Here is an 8,606-nt window from a genome sequence, read left to right as displayed (position 1 = left end):
GTGAATCTGTTTGCTTACTTCCTGCACTTCAGTCAGCCTGAGATGGGCCCAGTCAATGCAGATATTTCCAGTTTTATCCTCCTGTTCATCGCCTGTCTTTCACAATGTAAGTTCACATTTCCACTAAGTCTACACTAATAACAGCAGGCAAAGAAAGTCTGGTTTAATTTCTGTTAAGCATATATTAAATATTTTTTAAAAAAGCATGGGTTTATTTACATAATTTTACAAAGTTCCTTCGCACAATTCTTGTGGATGAACTGGACCTCCTAATTCTCTGGTTTGAATTTCTCATTGAAGAGGTACATGTTTCCACACTCAAAAGGGCTGACTTTCTTTAAACAGGAGGGAGTTGGGCTCTACATTTATGAAGCTAATTCATCTAAAGTTTTAGTTTCTTAAGAGCTGAATACGAAGAAAGGTTTCAAAGCTTTCTTTGATCAAAGCTGCAGAGAGTGACAGTGTTAGGAACAGTAGGGGAAAGAACAAGATGAAGCAAACAAAGCAACATCCCAAGACTTCTGCTTGACAGTTCAACATCCCAGTGCCAAAAATGTAGCAGAATATAGACTAACTTACTAAACATAGGGGTTTTTTTTTTTAAAAAATCAGAGTTATGAGTAGCGGCTCTTCAGTTTATAGAATGTTTACATATCTAACTGACACGACACACACAAGAAGCATAACTTTGAATTTCACAGGACTTGCTGCTTGCAAGAAGGCAAGGAGGGGTGTGTTTGCCACCAGCCACGGTGGCACTGGTGCCACTGGCACTGCCCCATCACTCGAGGCTAAGCGAGGAAGGAGAGAACCTGCTGTCACGTGAAGTCCCCATCTGGAACAAGCACATATCCAACACCTGTTAAACACCCATCTGCTGCACAGAATTTTAATACATTCTGGTAGTTTAAAGTACAGGCAGGCAATAAATAAACCTCTTAAATTAGTTTTGACATGAGGGAAAACTAGATTTCTATTGCTGTTAGAAACCTGAGCTCTTACTCCAAGTCACCCACAGCAATTAGCTGTAATCACTGCTGACTATTTGTTATTATCCTGGATTTCAGCAATCCTTACATTTAATAAGGTAGCTTGAAAATTTTCAGAACTTCCATTTAAGTAAACAGGGTAGAGAAAAATCAATTATTTGAAGTATTAGAATAGAGATTTTTATTTTAGTCAAAACTTTCTCTGATTATATCATTATACTTTAAAAAATGAACCTATTTTATATCTCAAATGAACTTAAAACAACAAACATTGGTAATCAACTATAATACTATAAATTGAGCAACTGAAAACTGAATTGAATTAGTGAGGTTTTGTAAGTAGTTAAACAAGCTTTTTTTTATATATATATAGCAAGAATAGGGTGAAATAGTTTTAACTATATTATCATATCCCACTTTATAAATAAAGTACCATAAACCATTTCCTGAATTAAGTTTCTATTCACTCAAATGTCAGCACCTACAGAGTTTCTATATTGGCATATTCACTGCTGCTATCCAGAATTCTACAGAGAACAACTTTTACTAAAGATTTCAAAACTTGTTCAGTGTGGAAAACCTATTAAGTCTTATTAGAAACGGTTTAGAGTTTTGGGTTCCAGTGTATGAGTCTGTGTTACAGTCTCTTTCCAAAACTAACTTGATAAAATGGTTAAATAGAAAGTTAATTATACCATAAATACAAAACATTTTCTTTACCTTTTCCTAGATCTACTACAATGGGAATAATTAGCATAAAAAAATTGACTTTGTTTTTTATCCAGTTGCTTGAGTATACACAGTTACACAATATACCGTTAGCTAAATTAAATAAATAAATAAATACATAAATACATAAATACATAAGTAATGTAGTTGCATAAAGGTTTTTATTTGATTACAACAATCAAATAAAAATATTTTATACCTGGTTCTACACCCTTGATTTAGGGAAATACAAGTACAAAAAAGTAATTCAAGTCACTGAATTAAAAGACAATTTTAAGCTTTTTATTTAAAATTGAAGTGACTTAAAATCATGCCCTTGTAGACCCTGTTGAGTATCTGGTAGAAAAGTATATAATCTGATGAAATTTCCATCATCCTAATTAAAGAATCATTTGTGAAAGAGCTCCTGATCTAATTTATTGTATTAAGCATAATTATTATAACTAATACTATTTATCAAATAACTGTGGGTCAGCAATGCCTTATCCATAGATCATTTTTGGTTCTCTCCAAGAAGCCAAAATTAAAATTTTGGGTTGAATTTTCTCAGCCTGAACTGTATACATCATGCAAGTCATACTGCAGTCTTCCATTTCTACATCAGACAAACACAATTCTTAGTTTTCCGGCAGAAATGCTTGCATGTGTGAATTATTTTCCATTTAGATTCTCTACCTGTCATCCACCTTTGCTTAGACACTTATTACACAGACCTCTGCAAAGCGGCACACAGGAGATCTCTAAGCAGCAAACAGAAATGATGTTGTAGCCATTTGAGTGAAGATCCTCTTTTTTCAGAATGCATCTGGACTAATGCTTTGATGATAAATTGAAAAATTAAAGTGCAAATAACTTCTGACCATTAGGACATACTGAGCCCAGAGGCAGCTCTCTTTCCCCGGCAGTGGTGCAATATTTTTGCACAATTTATATAGAAACATCAGCAGTTCTTTCAGACTAAAGTGTCCTGTCACTAATAAACCCAGAAGGAAAGTCCTTCTGACTAGATGAATCAATGAACAAAATTCACTATTCAATGGAACCCAACCCAGCAGAGATTTGAAGTATGCGGGAGAGTAAACATAAATTGGACTACGTATTATACTATCCCCCCACACACAACCAGTTATCTATCCCTCTGTGCTTTACTGTTATGGTACTGCACAACTTGGTTTCTCCACAGAGATAAAGATGTCCCATGAAAGGCAGACATTTCCATTACTGTAAATTATCAATGCAAAGTATGGCACATGAGACAGGCAAGAACTCATAGAGCACAGGTGCTACTAGTCCTTGTCAGTATCAGCTGCTCCTGATTTAAGAGATAGCAGTCTCAGAAGCCAGCAGCAATGGGTGTCCCTTGGGCTTCTATACCTGCTATAAGGTGCTCTCTGGTGCATCCAAGGCCCTGACCGAGTGCTCCCATAGAGATCCCCTCCTTCATGGGGTAGAAGCATCACTCCCGCCAAGCCACTTGCTCCAGATGCCCCCAAAGCACCTGGCACCCCATATTGGCAGTGCAAGAGGCCCCCAAATCATGTTCATTCTTTCCAGCCTTTAACATCTCAGAGTAGAGGCCATGCTGGCACAACACAAGGTCCCGCAGTAACTTCTGCTGAGACAATTCCCATTACAAGTTTATTTATAGGCAGGGTAGCCCTATAAATATCCAGGAGATAGGCCAAATACCATAAAAGAGCCTTTTGCTACTCTCGTTCCATGAAGCAACACCTAGCAATCACGGTCGGTAACAGATATTAACGAGGTGTTGTTTCCTGCTCACGGAGCAGCTGAGCGAGAGGCCAAGGATGTTCCCGCTTCTGTAATAGCAGAGCTACAGTACCGAAGCACAGGGGCTAGGGGCTGCAATCAAGCATTGCTAATGTTCTCAGCAGCTTAGGTATTAAGTTCACTAAAGAATAAAAAAAGGCATGGAAAGAACACGTAGGCAAAATGTAATGGATAGCCACAGGTGGGAGGAAAAATCAGCTTTGAATTCTCCCTAGAATAATTTCTTGCATAAGACTTTATATAAGCTGACAGCCTTTCACATTCTCAGAATAGGATCCCAAAATTCACTGGCAAGACCTGCACCCTATGGTAAAAAAGGCCCCAAGACTGCACTCTACCAACTACCACACTGTTTATCATCAAGGCAACCGGGAACAGCCAGTTTCAGGTGGGATCAGGGCACAGTTGTGGCAGCATTTGGGACACTGATGTCACCCACTGGGTCAGGTTCAAGCCTGGCTGGTCTGAAGGGGTGCCTCGCTCCCTGTCTGAAAACTGTAAAACAGCTACCCTGTTTCCCCAAAAATAAGACAGTGTCTTATATTAATTTTTGCTCCAAAAGATACTTATTTTTTTACATGTACAGCTGGCTGGACACTATTTAAATTGACTTTTTTTTCTGAACTGTAACTAGGGCTTATATTTAGAGTAGGGCTTATGTTTTAGACATCCTCAAAAATCCTGAAAAAACCTGCTAGGGCTTATTTTTGGGGTAGGTCTTATTTTCAGGGAAACTGGGTATGCAGGCGGGGGCAAGAAGGAAAGCTCACCTTGATCAAAGCCTCTCTGGAGTCCAGGCTTTTAAAGAAAGTAGGAAAAAAAAAAAAAAAAAAAAGGCAGCAAGCTCTCTGTGCCTCCTGGAATTACCACTCCCCAACAGCACAAGTGCAGGCAAAGCCAGCCAGTACCGAGGCACCCTGCTAAGCCAGCGGTGTCTAACAGGATGCATTTACTTGCCAGCAGCCCCAGAGAAGCCCAAGCTCAAACAGAATACTCTAAGATGAAAGGGAAAATCCATGAAGCCTGTCCAGCTTTTTCCACGTGAGCATGTTTTTTACCTTTATACATTTCAAGCCACCTTGCTGTTTTTATGTGCAAGACCTATGCTCAACATGGCATTTCAAAGTGAGTCAGAGGCACCAGCAGCAGGAGAAGGTATAGGTTTGGTTTCACATGCTGGGCTAACACTCATCTCATTTTTTTTATTTTTCATTATTTGAGACCATATGGCCAAATGAAGAAACAGCAAAACCATAAAACCAGCATTATTTTAGAATGGTGCCCAAGAGACTTGTCACCTGACATTCAGTATCACAAGAATTCCTGGTACAATCAGGACAGTTACATTTCCTAACTTTGTTTCCCTACTCACTCAAAAGGTGAACACACACTCCTCTCATGGAAATTAAGAAAGGGGTTCTGGTTTCTATTCCAGTTTCTAGGGGAAATAAATCTTTCCCTGAAGATCTTGAAGAAAATCTTGACAATACTACATGACCATATCCCCAAATACTCCAAATTCTCAGCATGGAAAAGCAAATCCTTCCTTTGATTAAAAGAAGTGCTACAATTTTTAATCTAACCTCATGTTTCGGGGGCCCTTCAGCTTCTGGGAGTTCGGGATTGGAAAAGCTGGTTATTTTATGTGCAAATCTCTTGAGAACATACATTTTAAACAAAGCTGACTAAGAAAGTAACAACATCCTCAATGGTCATGCATAACCAATATACGCAGCACACAAAAGGTTACAAAAGGAAATCAGTAGTATACAACACAAACCCAGATTTTCAGAGTACTTTTCTAGTGCTTTCAGAAAAAAATTAGCCTCTTTCATTGCACAAAGAACAACAGCGATGACTTGGTGTGAAATCTCTTAATTAAAGCCACTGCCAGACAGGAAGGAAAAACAATACCTGCCCTGGAAAGGACTTGCTGTGCAACCCTATTTGGAAGGGCAGAGAGGTGTCATCTGCACACAAGGTGAATCCCCAGGTATGAAACAGAAGGAACAAAGACTGGCAGCCTTTAGAAGTAGCCCAAGTGATCCTCACAAAGTCAGAAGGTTCATTTACCTCACCATATCTTGCTTCTGGCAGGATATATTATTTATTCTTTCATAACATCGACTACAGCAGACTTCTGGAGAGCTCTGTCAGCTTAAAGCAAATCGGTTCTAGATGTGATTAAACACTTTCACAAGCCAATATTTCTTATTTCTGAACCTGCAAAAATTACCAGCTAAGAAGTCCTCTTGATCCCAATCAGGACTGTGAGATGCCAAGGTGTGTGAGAATGGATAACCGTGGACAGACAGGTTGTGAGTTTGAACCTAATAATTTAAGCCAGATGGTGTGGAAAGAAAGGGTCAGTGTTTAACCGTTAGAGCAAATAAGATGGAAGACAGGGAGAATTAGGGGGAGAATTAAATTTTTCTACCCTGCTCTGCTTCAGTTGAGTTTCTTTTTTTCTCTCAAATTCCTTTAGTGATCAAGTAAAATGGGGACAATACCACACATCACATAGAAGGTATGACAGAACACATACAACCCTTTCTGTATTTTGTGTAAGTGCTATTCATGTGTTCACATTGCACCAAGCAGGCCTGGTCTCAGATTGTCACATTGAGGGAAATGAGAAAGAATTCCTTCAGTGCAGCTCAAGTCTATGGTGAAGGGGGCTTTAGAAGTATCTAGGAAGGATAGCACAGGTCATCCCATTTATTCAGAAACAACATCATGATGTGGTTGATCAAGGAAAATACTGTATTGCATTTATTATTCTGCCCAATCAAATTACTTGCCCATGCTCTGGCCTGTAAATTAGAATCACTCAAGTGCAGTAATTTGTAACCCTTTCAACATGCACATGCCTGAAAAATTTGCCCTTGGGAAACAGACCCCACAATGAAACCAAATCCACTGACAGGTTTTCCTTAGTCCCATTTTGCACAACCCTTAGAAGCAGTCAGAGGCCCCCTTTCTGCTCCTCAGAGCTGCCAGTGGTGCTGGGTTTGATGTGTAGACACAGACTGTGCTGCTCTGCAGCATGTTGTTCAGAACTTGTCCGTGCCAGGCATTTCAGCCGCGGGCAGTGGGCAGTGAGTTTGGGTGCACGATGGCTGCATAGGCATTGGTGCTGCTGTGCAGTCCAGCTCAATTTCAAGCAGGAATCAGCAGCTTACCAAGGCCAAGCTTGTGGAAAGTCTTGCGATTCCGCCCTACTGTTGTAAGAAGCAAAGGAGAACAGGTCTCTCTGTACTGTGCAACTGTGCCTATAAAGAGACACAGCACGCAGCCTAGAAAATAAAACTCAAAAGTAGAGGTTCCTCAACGGTCAGCTGCCAAAAAGGAGGGAGTTTCATATTCAGGGATGGTTACAAGAAATTAAGGTCTTGAAAAAGTAGCCCTGACATTCATTTCTTTCGCTTTCTGAGAGCATGGCACAGGATCTCTGGCTGGTACACCCTGTTGATTTTTAACCACCTCTGTTTTGCCTCGCTGGGCTCCAGGTGGAGCTACTCACAGGGAGCCTCCAAAGCACAACAGCCATCAGGATCATGAAAGGCACACCACCTGATTCTCACCTGTTTGAACCAGATTTTCCTTCCCGCTACTATGAAGGTGCCTAAGCAAGGTCATGCTCAAAGTCAGCAGAAATCAAATAGCTGCAAGGCAAGCTCTGCTGTGGGGAAATGGTTTTCAGCAGGTTTTTTTTGGACAGAAAAGATGAGCAGCCCACCTAGCCTGGCCTGCTGCATGACAAAGGCTGCCACAGAGAACAGCTGCTGGGAAATACACCTCCCTCTAACCTGGCAGTGACGTACCAGCAGGCCAGGGCAGGTTCAAGATCAGTCTCTCCAGTTCCTGACTAGGAAGAATGAATGAAAGGCGTTCACAACATGGCCAACAACATTCCATTTGTTTCCTCACAACAAAATAAGCCATCTCAGGTTGCCCTTGAAATCCATTTTATTAGACTGCATTTCTCCAAGGCAACCAAGCCTCTAAATCCTCAAAAATTCCCTTCTCTCCTCCCTTCAGCACTTCTGCCCAAGGAGAGGAGGTTAAACACTTGCCTGCTAGTTTCTTCTCTTTGCAATCTCTCTTTTTCCCTGGTTCATCAGGCTAGCTAATTCTCCTAGGTTCAAGGCCCTGGGTTCACAGCACACTTTTCAAGTTTTTCCTCCCCTAAGGTGAAGCTTAAAACACCACTCAATAGGTAATAAGTGAATAGATAACCCACTAAAGACTGTGACTTTCCTGGCCTAGACTGCAGCTACCTTCAGTCACTTCCCCTTCACTATGTTCCCTGAAAGCTCTACATTCCCTCTCTTTTCTTTGCACTCACTTTACACACACCCAGGTGGTGAGTCCTTGTAGCAGAATGGCACAGTGCCACTGTAACATGGCTCATACTCCCGACCCAAGCTACCTATGTTACAAGCCAAGGTCTGAAGGAAGAGGGAGCAGCCTCCATGACCCACCTGTCTCACCTCACTCAGAGGAGAAGCAGACACACAAGGCCCTAGAGAAATTAGGTAGAGCTTTGGACCCTGATATAGCTGATGAGCTGTTACGTTGTTTTGCAATAAGAGCTGTGCTTCCTCACAAAAGAAAAACACAGGAATGAGATATATTTAGTCACAGGGCATAAAAGAGAGATTAGGTGGGAGCATGAGTGTGCTTCAAGGCTGAAGAAGAAATCATGACTGTGAGGCTCAGCCAAGGCTCTGGTGGAAGGATCAAGGCACAAATATGGATGCAGAGCCAAAGATCTTGAAACTTCCCAGCTCCAGTTCCCCATGAGAGAACTCCCACAGCTCTTCAAGGAGCACCAGATCTGCACACCTCCACTGGGCTTCACTGTCAAACAATAAAACATACATAGTAATCTTACCTAAGCATTAATAGCTATAGCAAATCACAACTGAAAAATGCTACTGGTAACTCAAGGTGAGAGTCCAGCTCCTAGTTATTTCACAGTAGCTATTTCTTGATGCCTTTGAGACCAAGGCCATTATAGTTTATCATATATCTAATTGAACAACGGAGCTCTATTCCCTGACAGAGCACAGGAATCCGGCAAAGACAAGTGGT

Source organism: Patagioenas fasciata, chromosome 1 (assembly GCF_037038585.1).
Source record: "Patagioenas fasciata isolate bPatFas1 chromosome 1, bPatFas1.hap1, whole genome shotgun sequence".
Lineage (NCBI taxonomy): Eukaryota > Metazoa > Chordata > Aves > Columbiformes > Columbidae > Patagioenas > Patagioenas fasciata.
Note: the sequence above shows the minus strand (reverse complement) of the source record.